The sequence below is a fragment of the Babylonia areolata genome, chromosome 35 (genome assembly GCF_041734735.1).
Source record: "Babylonia areolata isolate BAREFJ2019XMU chromosome 35, ASM4173473v1, whole genome shotgun sequence".
Taxonomy (NCBI): domain Eukaryota; kingdom Metazoa; phylum Mollusca; class Gastropoda; order Neogastropoda; family Buccinidae; genus Babylonia; species Babylonia areolata.
In genome coordinates, this window is record NC_134910.1 from 21,573,865 (window position 1) to 21,589,648 (window position 15,784).

At 42.5% G+C, this 15,784-nt stretch overlaps 1 protein-coding gene across 1 annotated transcript in view; it reads left to right on the forward strand.

Annotated features, from left to right (window-relative positions):
- The window catches only part of LOC143277749 (mothers against decapentaplegic homolog 4-like), a 61,673-nt gene that overhangs the window by 24,701 nt on the left and 21,188 nt on the right, over positions 1 to 15,784 (forward strand). The gene's annotated exons all lie outside the window — the stretch shown is intronic.

The window sequence follows — 15,784 nt, forward strand, 5'->3', positions numbered from 1 at the left end:
TCATAAGTCATTATACTTATAATATATTCTATCAATTTGGTCAAGGTGGACACATTTTCATCATGTGTAACAGTGCAGTTTTATAACATATAATAGACATTATACCTAGCATCAGCATAGAGTTATGGACACTTTGCTTAGCTAACGTAATGTGGAAAGAACACAACTCACACATGGGATATCTTATGTATGAACACATTTCCTCTAGTTTTCTATACGTGATTATATAAAACACCCATTACACAGTCATGTTAAACATTATTACTGCAGGCACATAAGTGCACATGAATACACACATGCATATATTATTTACATACTCGCATACTTACACATTCACGTACATCTGTTCAAGTTTAAAAAAATATATATATGTATATATCATTGATCCTTCATTATTATTGTGCATTTTGATCTTTCATAATTTTTTTTTTTTTTTGTGTGTGTGTGTCTTTTTGTCTGTGTATTGAGGGCAGGCAGAAGGTGTGTGTGGGGGATGATGATTCCTTGGAGAAATGGATAGCTGATGACAGCAGATTAGATTTATTTCAACAGCCTCTGCCGGAAGTCTGGGTTTTTTTTGTTTTGTTTGTTGGTTGGTTTGTTTGTTTGTTGTTTTTTATTCTCTCTGTGTGTCTGTGTGCAGTTTTGTTTGTTTTTGTTGTTTTTTTTTTTAATGATTTTTTTGTTTGTTTGTTACTGAGTATAATCAGAATTAATGTTACCTCATGATTATGTGTTTAGAAATAAGGACAACAAAACAACAACAACAACAACAGAGCTGAAGACAAACTAACAAAGAAAACAAAGTATAAAGATCATCCCAAAAAGTCAACAATTGATAGCAAATCCTCACAACAGCCATCATGAAATTAAACTTGTTGAAGAGGGAGGGGGGTAGCCGGGAGGGGGGGGGGGAGTCAAAATATCATATTTATGATACTGTTTCATGGAGGTGAGGAAGACACAGTATAAAAAAAAAAAAAAAAAAAAAAAAAATTGAGAAATGAAAAAACAATAATAAAAAAATAAAATCAGCATTCAGTTTCAAGCCCATTTAATTTCTGGATCAAATTATGAACTCTGGTCAAAGTTGGAGTACTGACATATAAACGAAAAGAGGACGTATGTCTCTCTTTTATTAATTATTATTATTATTATTTTTAAAATAATAATTATGTTATAATTTATTTATTTTATTGTCAAACCATTCTTTTTTGTTGCAAAAGGTCTGGGGCAAGGTCTTTGATGTAGGCTTCTTTTTTTTCCGCTTGCAACAGGAAGGTGTTAAAAAAAAAAAAAAAAAAAAAAAAAAAAAAAAAGGTGTTAATAAATAATAATAATAATAATAATAATAACAGAAAGGTGTTTGGAGAGGAGGGAGTTTTGTGAGGAGATGGATGTGAAGTGAAGTGTTAATTTTTTTTAATTTTTATTTTTTATGTTTGACAACACTTTTTGAGTGAGCTCAGCGGGCAAACCCTGAGCCTTTGGGAGGGACCACAACTGAAAGAAGTGGAGTGATGGCCTAGAGGTAACACGTCCGCCTAGGAAGCGAGAGAATCTGAGCGTGTGGGTTCGAATCACGGCTCAGCTGCCGATATTTTCTCCCCCCCCCCCCCCCCCCCCCTCACTAGACCTTGAATGGTGGTCTGGATGCTAGTCATTTGGATGAGACGATAAACCGAGGTCCCGTGTGCAGCATGCACGTAAAAGTACCCATGGCAATAAAAGGGTTGTTCCTGGCAAAATTCTGTAGAAAAATCCACTTCGATAGGAAAAACAAACGAAACTGCACGCAGGTGAAAAAAAAAATGGTGGCGCTGTAGTGTAGCGACGCGCTCTCCCTGGGGAGAGCGGCCTGAATTTCACACAGAGAAATCTGTTGTGATAAAAAGAAATACAAATACAAATAAAGGGGGTGTGAAGAAAAAGTGGAAATGGTCTCTTGAGTGTGTGTGGGGGTGTGGATTTGTTGGGGTGTTATGTGTGTACGTGTGTGTGTAGGTGTGTGACTGTGTGTGTGTATGTAGGTGTGTGTGTGTGTGTAGGTGTGTAACTGTGTGTGTGTATGTAGGTGTGTGTGTGTAGGTATGTGAGTGTGTGTGTGGGCGGGGGGGGAAGTGGGGGGGGGGTTGTGTGTGTGCACGCACATTGTGTGTGTGTGTGTGTGTTTGTCCATGTGCGCACTTGTGTGCAAGGGAGTGTGAGTGTGTGTGGAACCATGTGAGTGCGTGTGTGCATGCACGTGTGTGTGTGCGCGCCTGTGTGCATGTGTGTGTGTGTGCGTGTGCACACCTGTTTGTGTATCATAGTGTGTGTGTGTGTGTGTGTGTGTGTGTGAATGCACATGCCCATGTGTTTGTAGGAACCTGCTCTGTGTCAGTATGTGGTTTTTGTTGTTGTTGTTTTTAAACAAAATCCAGCCCGGCAGTTTATTATGCAGACTGTCAGGGTTGGTTTTGTTTTTGCACGAGAACTCTTGTTGCAGGGCTACACCTGGTCCTGTCTTGTACCTTATCATTTACACTTTGGTTTGAAATCTGTTTATTTTTTGTGTGCATGTTTTTTCTTTTTCTTTCTTTTTTTTTTTTTTTTTAAATATATTTACTTTCTCTCTATGCTGGACTATATGTAGGCTGAGGAACTGGTAGCAGTCTAGTGGCTGTCTCTTGACGTTTTGACACTGGTTTCTGGACAACAGAGTTTGTAGACAGTAGAAAAGAAAGAAAGAAGGGACGGAAAGAAGAGGATGACCAAAACAAAACAAAACAAAACAAAACAAAACTACAAAACAGCTAAGCACCGTTCTCCAGTCATTTGTACTGGTATTTCTTTTTCTCACAACAGATTTTCTCTTGTGTGAAATTCGGGCTGCTGTGTGTGTATGTGTATGTGTGTGTCTGTGTCTGTGTGTGTGTGTGTGTGTGTGTGTTGTACTGTATTGTATGACTCCTTTTTGTCACAACAGATTTCTCTGTGTGAAATTCGGGCTGCTCTGTGTGTGTGTGTGTACGTGTGTGTGTGTGTGTGTGTGTGTGTGTGTGTGTTGTACTGTATTGTATGACTCCTTTTTGTCACAACAGATTTCTCTGTGTGAAATTCGGGCTGCTCTGTGTGTGTGTGTGTGTGTGTGTGTGTGTGTGTGTTGTACTGTATTGTATTACACTTTTTTATCACAACAGATTTCTCTGTGTGAAATTCGGGCTGCTCTGTGTGTGTGTGTGTACGTGTGTGTGTGTGTGTGTGTGTGTGTTGTACTGTATTGTATTACACTTTTTTATCACAACAGATTTCTCTGTGTGAAATTCGGGCTGCTCTGTGTGTGTGTGTGTGTGTGTATGTGTGTGTGTGTTGTACTGTATTGTATTACTCTTTTTTTGTCACAACAGATTTTCTCTGTGTGAAATTCGGGCTGCCTCTCCCCATGGAGAGCGCGTCGCTACACTGACGGCGCCACCCTTTTTTTTTTTTTTTTTTTTTTTTCCCCCTGCGTGCAGTTTTTATTTGTTTTTCCTGTCGAAAGACGACCCTAATAAAAGACGCTATCATTTCCAGCGTCTCATTTCTCAGATTATCACTCTGTGCTGCAAAACAACGCCGATGGGCTGTTGTCGCTGACCACAGGCAGCAAGGCTTTCTTCTTTAACTCACTCAGTACGGCCAGTCCTCTCTTCTCCTCTACACAGACCCCTCGGATGTCCAGTGGGTGTCTGAATGACCCAACCTTTAGCTTCCGTCGTCAGAATTGTGGTTTTCTTTGTCAACATTTACCTCTTCAGTATAAGAGCCTTCCGATTGCAATATTTTGATGGTGGTAATTGGGGTGAAACGCTGTTAACGTCGTCTCTTTCGCTGTTTGTATGGAGAGAGTTAAAGGGCTGCTGCTGCTGGAAGGTGGGGGGGGGGGGGGGGGGGGGGGGGGGGTAGGTGGCCCACGCTCTCCTCTTGACGGAAACCGGTGCTGACCACATGTCATGTGACACCGCTCCTCATTTTGAGGCCAGACAGGGTGGGGCTGAGTGGGAGGGACATTAAAAAGAAATTAGAAAAAAAAAGGGGGGAGGGAACAAAGCAAAGGAAAGAAGGGATGGGTTTGCCTTTTGATGGAGGTGGGTGGGTGGGTGGCACATCAAGCAGCGAGGAGGACTTTTTTTTTCACAGGGCGATTTCTTGTTTTCTTCTTCTTCTTCTTCTTTGTGTGTGGGTGTGGGTGGGTGGAGGGTAGGAGTGTGTGTGTGTGTGGGTTTGTGTGTGTATGAGGGGGTAGGAGTGTGTGTGGGGGAGGGTGTGGGGGGTGGGTGGGTGGGTAGGAGTGTGTGTGTGAGTGGGTAGGAGAGTGTGTGTGTGTGTGTGTGTGTGAGTGGGTAAGAGTGTGTGGGTTTGTATGTCACTGTGTGTGTGTGTGGGGGGGGGGGGGGTGTGTGTGAGTAGGAGTGTGTGTGGGTTTGTGTGTGGGTGGGTAGGAGTGTGTGTGGGTTTGTGTGTGTGTGTGTGTGAGAGAGAGAGAGAGTGGGTAGGAGTGTGTGTGTGTGGGTGGGTAGGAGTTTGTGTGGGTTTGTGTGTGTGAGTGGGTAGGAGTGTGTGTGTCGCTACACTACAGCGCCACCCATTTTTTTGTTGTTTTTTTTCCTGCGTGTAGTTTTATTTGTTTTTCCTATCGAAGGGGATTTTTCTACAGAATTTTGCCAGGAACAACACTTTTGTTACCGTGGGTTCTTTTACATGCGCTAAGTGCATGCTGCTCACGGGACCTCAGTTTATCGTCTCATCCGAACGACTAGTGTCCAGACCACCACTCAAGGTCTAGTGGAGGGGGAGAAAATATCGGCGGCTGAGCCGTGATTCAAACTAGCGCGCTCAGATTTCTCTCGCTTCCTAGGCGGACGTGTTACCTCTAGGCCATCACTCCACTTAGGAGGTGAGATAGAAAATGTGGGTGAGTAGGGGGGCTGAGGGGGGCCGGGAGGGGGGAGGGGGGAGGAGGGGGGGGGTGCCGGGATAGGGGGGGGGGGGATGTGGGGGTGAGAGGAGAGGCTTCTGTTCTTCTCCATAGAATTTGAAGCCATGATTTTAAGATTGAGATTGGTTTTTTTTTTTTTTTCGGGGGGGGGGGGGAGGACATGCTTTAGTTTGTAAAAAATTTTTTTCATGTCATTGTTGATTTGTTTGCAGGTTATTATTATTTTTTTTTTTTTTTTTTTTTTTTTTTGGAGGAATTAGGGGCTTTACAACAGAGACGTAGATCACATGCTTGCATGTATACATCTCTCACTCGTACACACACACGCGCACACACACACACACACACACACACACACTCTCTCTCTCTCTCTCTCTCGATCTTATCTCTCTCTCTCTGTATCTTATCTCTCTCTCTCTCTCTATCACACAAAAGCACCGTACATGTAGATACCACTATCGCAGACACCAATCTCGAAGAAAGACAGAAAGAAAGGAAGGAAATAACAAAGGAGACCACAGTGATGCGGGGGGAAATAAATGTAGGGTTCCTCTTACTGCCGACACCAGTCACATTGTGTGTGTGTGTGTGTTATGTATTGCGAGGCTGATTACAGTACCATGCGGCAGTACTGTTACTCTCTTGTTTGAACATCCAGCACAACTGTGGAAGTACTAACCCACCCCCACCTACCAACCCCCACCCCCCACCCCCTTCCCAAGAGAAAGAAAAAGCGAAAAAAAAGTTGTAAAAAAAAAAAAAAAATGGAGGAAAGAGTAGGCAAAAAATCAATAATTCTGCTGTGGCAGAGTCAGTGGGGGGGGGGGGGGGGGGGGGGGGGGGGGCGGAGTTGAGAGCTTGGAAAAAGTGAAGAGTACCAACCTACCAAAACGGTGGTACCACCAGTACTATGACAGGAAGGGGGATGGGAGGGGAGGAGGGTGTGTGTGTGGTTGCAGGAGGAGGGGTGGGGGTGGTGTTGGGGGGGATTGGTTGAGAGAGGAGGGGGCGGGGGGGTTAGTGGAGGGAGGGCTAAGTGAAAATTGGATTGCGGTTGGAGGAAAGTAGTCGAAAAAGTTTTGAAATTGGAAGTGCGTGGGTTGGTTTGTGGTTGGGTTGGAAAGGGGGGTTGGTATTATTATGTTGTTGCTATTTTTTTGGTTTTTTTTTTTTGTTTTGCGCACATACACAGACAGTTTCCGTCAAGGGTTAGAGTGTAGATGTGTGTGTGTGTGTGAATAAAACCATGCATGCACACACAGCCACACATATGGATTCAAGTTTAATCACATACTCTTGAATCGCTCGCTGTTTCAGTCATTTTCTTGTTTCTCATTTTCTCTCTCTCTCTCTCTCTCTCTCTCTCTCTCTCTCTCTCTCTCTCTCTTTCTTTCACTCTCATCCCTTCTCTCCTTCCTCTTTCAGGTTTTGTTTTTTCCTCTCTCCTTCTCTGTATGTCTCTTCACTCCATTAATCTGGTCTTATTCATTCATAGGAGGAAGGTGGCAGAATGGTTAAGACGCTCAGCTGCCAATACAGAGAGTCCGTGAGGGTGTGGGTTCGAATCCCGCTCTCGCCCTTTCTCCTAAGTTTGACTGGAAAATCAAACTGAGCGTCTAGTCTTTCGGATGAGATGATAAACCGAGGTCCCGTGTGCAGCACGCACTTGGCGCACTGAAAAAGAACCCATGGCAACGAGAGTGCTGTCCTCTGGTGAAATTACGTAAAATGAAATCCACTTTCATAGGTACACAAATATGTAAGCATGCACTCAAGGCCTGACTAAGCGCGTTGGGTTATGCTGCTGGTCAGGCATCTGCTCAACAGATGTGGTGTAGCGTGTATGGATTTGTCCGAACGCAGTGACGCCTCCTTGAGAAAGTGAAACTGAAAAACTGAAACGGTCATATTCATTGTCATGTGGTTTGATCTCGTCTAGGTCTTTGTCAGCTGGTTTAATCTCGTCTCTTATTCATTGTGTGGATTGATCTCGTCTAGGTCTTTGTCAGGTGGTTTAATCTCGTCTCTTATTCATTGTCATGTGGTTTGATCTCGTCTAGGTCTTTGTCAGGAGGTTTAATCTCGTCTCTTATTCATTGTCATGTGGTTTGATCTCGTCTAGGTCTTTGTCAGGAGGTTTAATCTCGTCTCTAATTCATTGTCATGTGGTTTGATCTCGTCTAGGTCTTTGTCAGGTGGTTTTATCTCGTCTCTTATTCATTGTCATGTGGTTTGATCTCGTCTAGGTCTTTGTCAGGTGGTTTAATCTCGTCTCTTATTCATTGTCATGTGGTTTGATCTTGTCTAGGTCTTTGTCAGGTGGTTTTATCTCGTCTCTTATTCATTGTCATGTGGTTTGATCTCGTCTAGGTCTTTGTCAGGAGGTTTAATCTCGTCTCTTATTCATTGTCATGTGGTTTGATCTTGTCTAGGTCTTTGTCAGGAGGTTTAATCTCGTCTCTTATTCATTGTCATGTGGTTTGATCTCGTCTAGGTCTTTGTCAGGTGGTTTAATCTCGTCTCTTATTCATTGTCATGTGGTTTGATCTCGTCTAGGTCTTTGTCAGGTGGTTTAATCTCGTCTCTTATTCATTGTCATGTGGTTTGATCTCGTCTAGGTCTTTGTCAGGAGGTTTTATCTCGTCTCTTATTCATTGTCATGCGGTTTGATCTCGTCTAGGTCTTTGTCAGGAGGTTTAATCTCGTCTCTAATTCATTGTCATGTGGTTTGATCTCGTCTAGGTCTTTGTCTCGTGGTTTAATCTCGTCTCTTATTCATTGTCATGTGGTTTGATCTCGTTTAGGTCTTTGTCAGGAGGTTTAATCTCGTCTCTAATTCATTGTCATGTGGTTTGATTTCGTCTAGGTCTTTGTCAGGTGGTTTAATCTCGTCTCTTATTCATTGTCATGTGGTTTGATCTCGTCTTATTCTGAGTCATGTGGTTTAACTCTTTCCATACGAATGGCGAAAGAGATGACGTTAACAGCGTTTCACCCCAATTACCATCATCAAAATAGTGCAAGCGGAAGGCTCTTAAATTGAAGACGTGAATGTTGACAAAGAATACCACAATTCTGACAACGGAAGCTAAAGGTTGGGTCATTCAGACACCCACAGGACATCTGAGGGGTCTGTGTAGAGGAGAAGAGAAGACTGGCCGTACTGAGTGAGTTAATCTCGTCATATTCTTTGTCACATGGTTTTAAAACACTCTTGTGTTATTCTTTGTAATGTGTAGGTTTCAGTTTTTTTGCGGTGTTCCAGTCTTCAGTGTCGATTCATCATCTTCTTTCCTGTTGTCGTGCATACATTTCTCTGCTGCAGCTTACTTGAGACTACGTTTCTCTGCTGCAGTGTACTTGAGACTATGTTTCTCTGTTGCAGTGTACTGGAGACTATGTTCATTTCTCTGCTGCAGTGTACTTGAGACTACGTTTCGTTTCTCTGCTGCAGTGTACTTGAGACTACGTTCGTTTCTCTGCTGCTGTTTACTTGAGGCTGTGTTTGTTTCTCTGCTGCTGCTTACTTGAGACTATGTTCGTTTCTCTGCTGCTGCTTACTTGAGACTACGTTTCGTTTCTCTGCTGCAGTGTACTTGAGACTATGTTCGTTTCTCTGCTGCAGTGTACTTGAGACTACATTTCTCTGCTGCAGTGTACTTGAGACTATGTTCCCTTGTCTGCTGCAGCGTACTTGAGACTTCGTTTCTCTGCTGCAGTGTACTTGAGACTACGTTCATTTCTCTGCTGCAGTGTACTTGAGACTGTGTTTGTTTCTCTGCTGCTGCTTACTTGAGACTATGTTTGTTTCTCTGCTGCTCCTTACTTGAGACTACGTTTCGTTTCTCTGCTGCAGTGTACTTGAGACTATGTTCGTTTCTCTGCTGCAGTGTACTTGAGACTACATTTCTCTGCTGCAGTGTACTTGAGACTATGTTCCCTTGTCTGCTGCAGCGTACTTGAGACTTCGTTTCTCTGCTGCAGTGTACTTGAGACTACGTTCATTTCTCTGCTGCAGTGTACTTGAGACTGTGTTTGTTTCTCTGCTGCTGCTTACTTGAGACTATGTTTGTTTCTCTGCTGCTCCTTACTTGAGACTACGTTTCGTTTCTCTGCTGCAGTGTACTTGAGACTATGTTCGTTTCTCTGCTGCAGTGTACTTGAGACTATGTTCCCTTTTGCTGCAGCGCAATTGAGACTACGTTTCTCTGCTGCAGCTTACTTGAGACTACGTTCGTTTCTCTGCTGCTGCTTACTTGAGACTGCGTTTGTTTCTCTGCTGCTGCTTACTTGAGACTACGTTTCGTTTCTCTGCTGCAGTGTACTTGAGACTATGTTCGTTTCTCTGCTGCAGTGTACTTGAGACTACATTTCTCTGCTGCAGTGTACTTGAGACTATGTTCCCTTGTCTGCTGCAGCGTACTTGAGACTTCGTTTCTCTGCTGCAGTGTACTTGAGACTACGTTCATTTCTCTGCTGCAGTGTACTTGAGACTGTGTTTGTTTCTCTGCTGCTGCTTACTTGAGACTATGTTTGTTTCTCTGCTGCTCCTTACTTGAGACTACGTTTCGTTTCTCTGCTGCAGTGTACTTGAGACTATGTTCGTTTCTCTGCTGCAGTGTACTTGAGACTATGTTCCCTTTTGCTGCAGCGCAATTGAGACTACGTTTCTCTGCTGCAGTGTACTTGAGACTACATTCGTTTCTCTGCTGCTGTTTACTTGAGGCTGTGTTTCTCTGCTGCAGCTTACAGCTTACTTGAGATGATGATCGCTTTTCTGCTGCAGTTTATTTGAGACTATGTTCATTTTTCTGCAGCTTACAGCTTACTTGAGACTATGTTTCTCTGCTGCAGCTTACAGCTTGCTTGAGACAACGTTTCTCTGCTGCAGTTTACTTGAGACTGCGTTTCTCTGCTGCAGCTTACTGCTTACTTGAGACTGCGTTTCTCTGCTGCAGCTTACTTGAGACTACATTTCTCTGCTGCGGTGTACTTGAGACTTGAATGGTGTGGTGAAGTTCAAGTGCAGTCCTCAGAATGAGTGGCATGTGGTCTTTCATTTCTTCTCTTCTTCTTCTTCAGCGTTTGTCGCCTGCAACTCCCACGTCCACTCGTGTGTACACAAGTGGGTTTTTACGTGTATGACTGTTTTTATGATGGCAGAATATTTAGAGTGTTGGACTTTCTTCTTTTTTTTTTCTTCTTTTTTCTCTCCGAAGGGCTCATGGTTTTTAAATTGTGCACACAGCACCAGTTGGCAGTCAAATGGTGAGGATTGTCCTGCTCGCAGCGCCAGTTGCAGTCAAATGGTGAGGATTGTCCTGCTCGCAGCGCCAGTTGGCAGTCAAAAATGGTGATGATTGTGCGGAGGGGTGGCTGTGTGGTTGTCAGTGTTGATGGTGGTTCATGCTTTCCCAGGTTGGGTTTCCAGTGATGCTGGTGTGATGCTGAGGAGGAGGAGGAAGTTGGCAGAATGGTACAGATGCTTACCTGCCAATACAGTGTCCGTGAGAGTGTTGGTTCGGATCCCGGTCTAGCCCTTTCTGCCAAGTTTGACTTGAAAGTCAGTCTGGTTGTGGACTCAGATGAGATGAAAGACCGAGGTCCGTTATACAGCACGCTCCAGGGCTCTGAAAATAAACCCCACAGAGACAAAAGTGTTGACTTATGGCTAAATTCTGCAGAGGAAATCCACTCTGTAGATATATGTTTTTTTCATACCCTCAAGGCCTGGCTAGCGTGTTGGGCTATGCTGCTGGTCAAATTTAGAATAGAACAGAATATGTCTTTATTACCAAGTGTACTGGGGTCACAAGGAATATTGGCGGGGTAGTACATAACAAGGTACGAACATATATCAACAAGAGAGGCAAGGTCTTCAAGACTCACTTGTGATACACTTAAAAAAAAAATCCAAGCTTTTTATGTATTGAGTATAATTTCAAAATGTAATGTTTAAGATGAGAAAGATCAGTTTAAAGCAAATTAAGTCCCCTAGCATTAATTACAGAGTAATTTCCCTTTTTTACTAACTGCACCAAAACGATTGCAAAATAAATAAAACTTCCATGCTTAGCAAAAGAAGTTCCTGTTTGAACAAAAAATGAAAATAATGACTGCTCTTGTTGTTGGGTCAGAATATCAGATCAAAGTGCCAAGTTTAGAGAATACAAAAAATATAAATATAACAGTAAATGCAGTTTGCATATAATTAGGCTTCATTTTATATTTTTTTGTGCCCATCCCAGAGGTGCAATATTGTTTTAAACAAGATGACTGGAAATAACTGAATTTTTCCTATTTTTATGCCTAATTTGGTGTCAACTGACAAAGTATTTGCAGAGAAAATGTCAGTGTTAAAGTTTACCATGGACACACAGACACACACACACACACACACACACACACACACAGACAACCGAACACCGGGTTAAAACATAGACTCACTTTGTTTACACAAGTGAGTCAAAAATCATACACAAACACAGATAAAGTAGAAACTAGAATACATACAAGTGCATGTCAATATAAAAACTTCTGCATACTCACACATGCACGCACTGCACACACACACACGCACTCTCTCTCTCTCTCTCTCTCTCTCTCTCTCTCTCTCTCTCTCTCTCTCTCTTTCGCTCACACACACACACACACACACACACACACACACGTTTGAACAGAAGCCGCATACTACATGTGGATGGGGCTGATGACTAGATCTTCAGGTAGATGGTTGTTGATTGCACAATTCTGGTTTGATGGTAAAATCCACTCTGATGTGTGTGTGGTGTGTGTGTGTGTGTGTGTGTGTGACTGACTGACTGACTGACTGAAGACTGGTTGACACAGGAAACAGATAATGAGCACCTGAAGGCGGCTGCTAGCCAGCTCTGTCCATGCAGGCAGCCTGTTAGTGCAAATGACTCTGTGCTTGTAGAACGCTCAGTGTGTAGTCTTTTGACTGAGGACAGGCACTGAACAAGTGCCCAGATCAATCAGATGATCAGTTACAACGTATCATACTACTGATTTGATGACCAAATTTATTGTTGTAAAGGATTTTTTTTTTTAATGTTTTTTTTTTTGTGTGTGTGTTTTGTTATTTCATTTTTTTAAATATAATAAGCAGACACCTCATGGAAATAGACTACCACATAAATCAATAAATAAATGCTTCATTTGTGTGATTAAAAAAAAAAAAAAAAAAAAAAAATTACATAGTGTACACAGTGAAACTGATTGAAATGCGAGGCGGAGAGGCAAATAATTAAAAAAAATTTTTTTTTTATTGATGATGCTGAAAACGGTGTCCATGCAGGCAGCCTGTTAGTGCAAATGACTCTGTGCTTGTAGAACGCTCAGTGTGTAGTCTTTTGACTGAGGACAGGCACTGAACAAGTGCCCAGATCAATCAGATAATCAGTTACAACGTATCATACTACTGATTTGATGAGCAAATTTATTGTTGTAAAGGATTTTTTTTTAATGTTTTTTTTTTTGTGTGTGTGTTTTGTTACTTCATTTTTTTTTTTAATATAATAAGCAGACACTTCATGGAAACAAACTACCACATAAATGAATAAATAAATGCTTCATTTGTGTGATGTTGTTTAAAAACAAAAAAAATCATTACATAGTGTACACAGTGAAACTGATTGAAATGCAAGGTGGAGAGGCCAATATATATATATATATATATATATATATATATATATTTTAAAAATTTTATTGATGATGCTGAAAACGGTGTCTGGTCATGATTGTGATATGTATCAAGGGATGTTTAACACGTCCTGTGCAATGCTTTAACCCTTTGAGCCCTGAGTTCCTGAGCAATTTTAACCCCTCTGCCTGAGTTCCTGAGCCAAAATTTGCAAATAATTGGTATTTAACCCTTTGAGCCCTGACCACCGCTTTACCGGCGGTAGAGAAAAATGACAATGCGTAGCCACCGGTTGAGCGGTGCGTAAACACTTGTGTCGTGTTTTGCTATTGGTTGACTTATATTGAAGAGCCAATCAGAAAAACCGGTAGCTAGGCATTATGTCATTTTTCTCTACCACCGGTAAAGCGGTGGTCAGGGCTCAAAGGGTTAATTAACTGTGCAGAAATGAAGGTAGGGGAGTGATGGATGGATGTGTGCGCAGTTACCATGGGAACCCTGCTGGTTTGAATATCATGGGCAGTGCATCGGAAGTGGATTTTTTTTAATTATTTTTTTTAATTTTTTTTTTTTAGGGATTTGTATCTGACAGCGACGGGCGCAATAGCCGAGTGGTTAAAGCGTTGGACTGTCAATCTGAGGGTCCCAGGTTCGAATCACGGTGACGGCGCCTGGTGGGTAAAGGGTGGAGATTTTTCCGATCTCCCAGGTCAAATATGTGCAGACCTGCTAGTGCCTGAACCCCCTTTGTGTGTATATGCAAGCAGAAGATCAAATACGCACGTTAAAGATCCTGTAATCCATGTCAGCGTGCGGTGGGTCATGGAAACAAGAACATACCCAGCATGCACACCCCCGAAAACGGAGTATGGCTGCCTACTTGGCGGGGTAAAAACGGTCATACACGTAAAAGCCCACTCGTGTGCATACGAGTGAACGCAGAGAAGAAGAAGAAGAAGAAGTATCTGACAGCACCAAGTTGGTGATTGTGTGCGGGAGATGCATCATACGGTTTGCACAGTAAATGTTAGAGTGAACAGGTTGTACAGTTTGCTGGCAGTCAGTAGGACAGACCACACCAGGTGGCCAGCCTGTCCTTGTTTTTTTTTACATTGGTCAGAATTGTGTTTTTGTGACGCCGCTGACGCGCCGTACACACATGCACTCATGCATGCGCGCGTGCGCACACACACACACATGCACACACACACACACACACACACACACACACACACACACACACACACACACACACACACACAGACACAGAGAGAGAGACACACACACATTTATACATATTTTTTTCTTTTATATATATATATCAGTATCTTTTTTTTCTTTTTTTTTTTTTTTTATCTGTTTTACATATAGATAGATATATTATGGATGAATTGATGGATTGATATGTATATATATTATAGATATAGATAGGTAGAAGTGGATAAACTTTGGGTCGGCAGACTGTTGCCCTGTGACATTTATGGAGCAGTCTCCACTACCTGACACCTCCTGGACTGAAGAGGCAGAAAATGGACTCATTTATACAGGAAAATATCCAGAAGTCTGTTGACAGTGTCGTCCAATAATCATGCCGGAGGACGATGAAATGTTAGTTAAGGTGTGTGTGTGCTGTTGTAGAAACCAACAGACAAGACCCTGGGGAAGATGATATTGTTAGTTAAGTTGTCCTGTTGTAGAATCTGACAGATGAGACCCTGGGGAAGATGATATTGTTAGTTAGTTAAGTTGTCCTGTTGTAGAATCTGACAGATGAGACCCTGGGGAAGATGATATTGTTAGTTAAGGTGTCCTGTTGTAGAACCTGACATACAAGACCCTTGCAGAATGTCTTCATTCATCAGTGAAGATGTCTCCATAAGGTAAGGGTACTTCAGACAAGCACTGCCTAACACCTCCTTGACTGAAGAAGCAGAAAATGGACTCATTTATACAGGAAAATATCCAGAAGTCTGTTGACAGTGTCGTCCAATAATCATGCCGGAGGACGATGAAATGTTAGTTAAGGTGTGTGTGCTGTTGTAGAAACCAACAGACAAGACCCTGGGGAAGATGATATTGTTAGTTAAGTTGTCCTGTTGTAAGTGTCGTCCAATAACGCCGGGGGACGATGAAATGTTAGTTAAGGTGTGTGTGTGTGCTGTTGTAGAAACCAACAGACAAGACCCTGGGGAAGATGATATTGTTAGTTAAGTTGTCCTGTTATAGAATCTGACAGATGAGACGCTGGGGAAAATGATATTGTTAGTTAAGTTGTCCTGTTGTAAGTGTCGTCCAGTAACGCCGGGGGACGATGAAATGTTAGTTAAGGTGTGTGTGTGTGCTGTTGTAGAAACCAACAGACAAGACCCTGGGGAAGATGATATTGTTAGTTAAGTTGTCCTGTTGTAGAAACCAACAGACAAGACCCAGGGGAAGATGATATTGTTAGTTAAGGTGTCCTGTTGTAGAACCTGACATACAAGACCCTTGCAGAATGTCTTCATTCATCAGTGAAGATGTCTCCATAAGGTAAGGGTACTTCAGACAAGCACTGCCTAACACCTCCTTGACTGAAGAAGCAGAAAATGGACTCATTTATACAGGAAAATATCCAGAAGTCTGTTGACAGTGTCGTCCAATAACGCCGGAGGACGATGAAATGTTAGCCAGCGGGACAAAGGGGAGGTTACCTACTTCCGGGAGGTTATCGGCCATAGTTTCGTTTTCTCCGCATAGGCGGATAGTAGTTTGCACAGGACAGGAATGTCAGACCTCTGCCGGAGTCTACACCAGTTGGGTCACGGTTAAACGTAATTTTAGATAGAAAATTTCCTTTAAGGTGTGTGTGCTGTTGTAGAAACCAACAGACAAGACCCTGGCGAAGATGATATTGTTAGTTAAGGTGTCCTGTTGTAGAACCTGACATTCAAGACCCTTGCAGAATGCCTTTATTCATCAGTAAAGATGTCTCCATAAGATAAGGGTACTTCAGACAAGACCATGGCTGTGTCTTTTATGGTGTTTTGTACGCAGAGTACCTCCTTGGTATTTGCTGACAAGACATGTAAAGCTTTTGGATGTTGGTGTTTTACGCTGCGCTTTTACGAAGGACATGCCACCGAATGATGTGTTGTTTGAAAGTGAGCTTTTATGGAAGATGA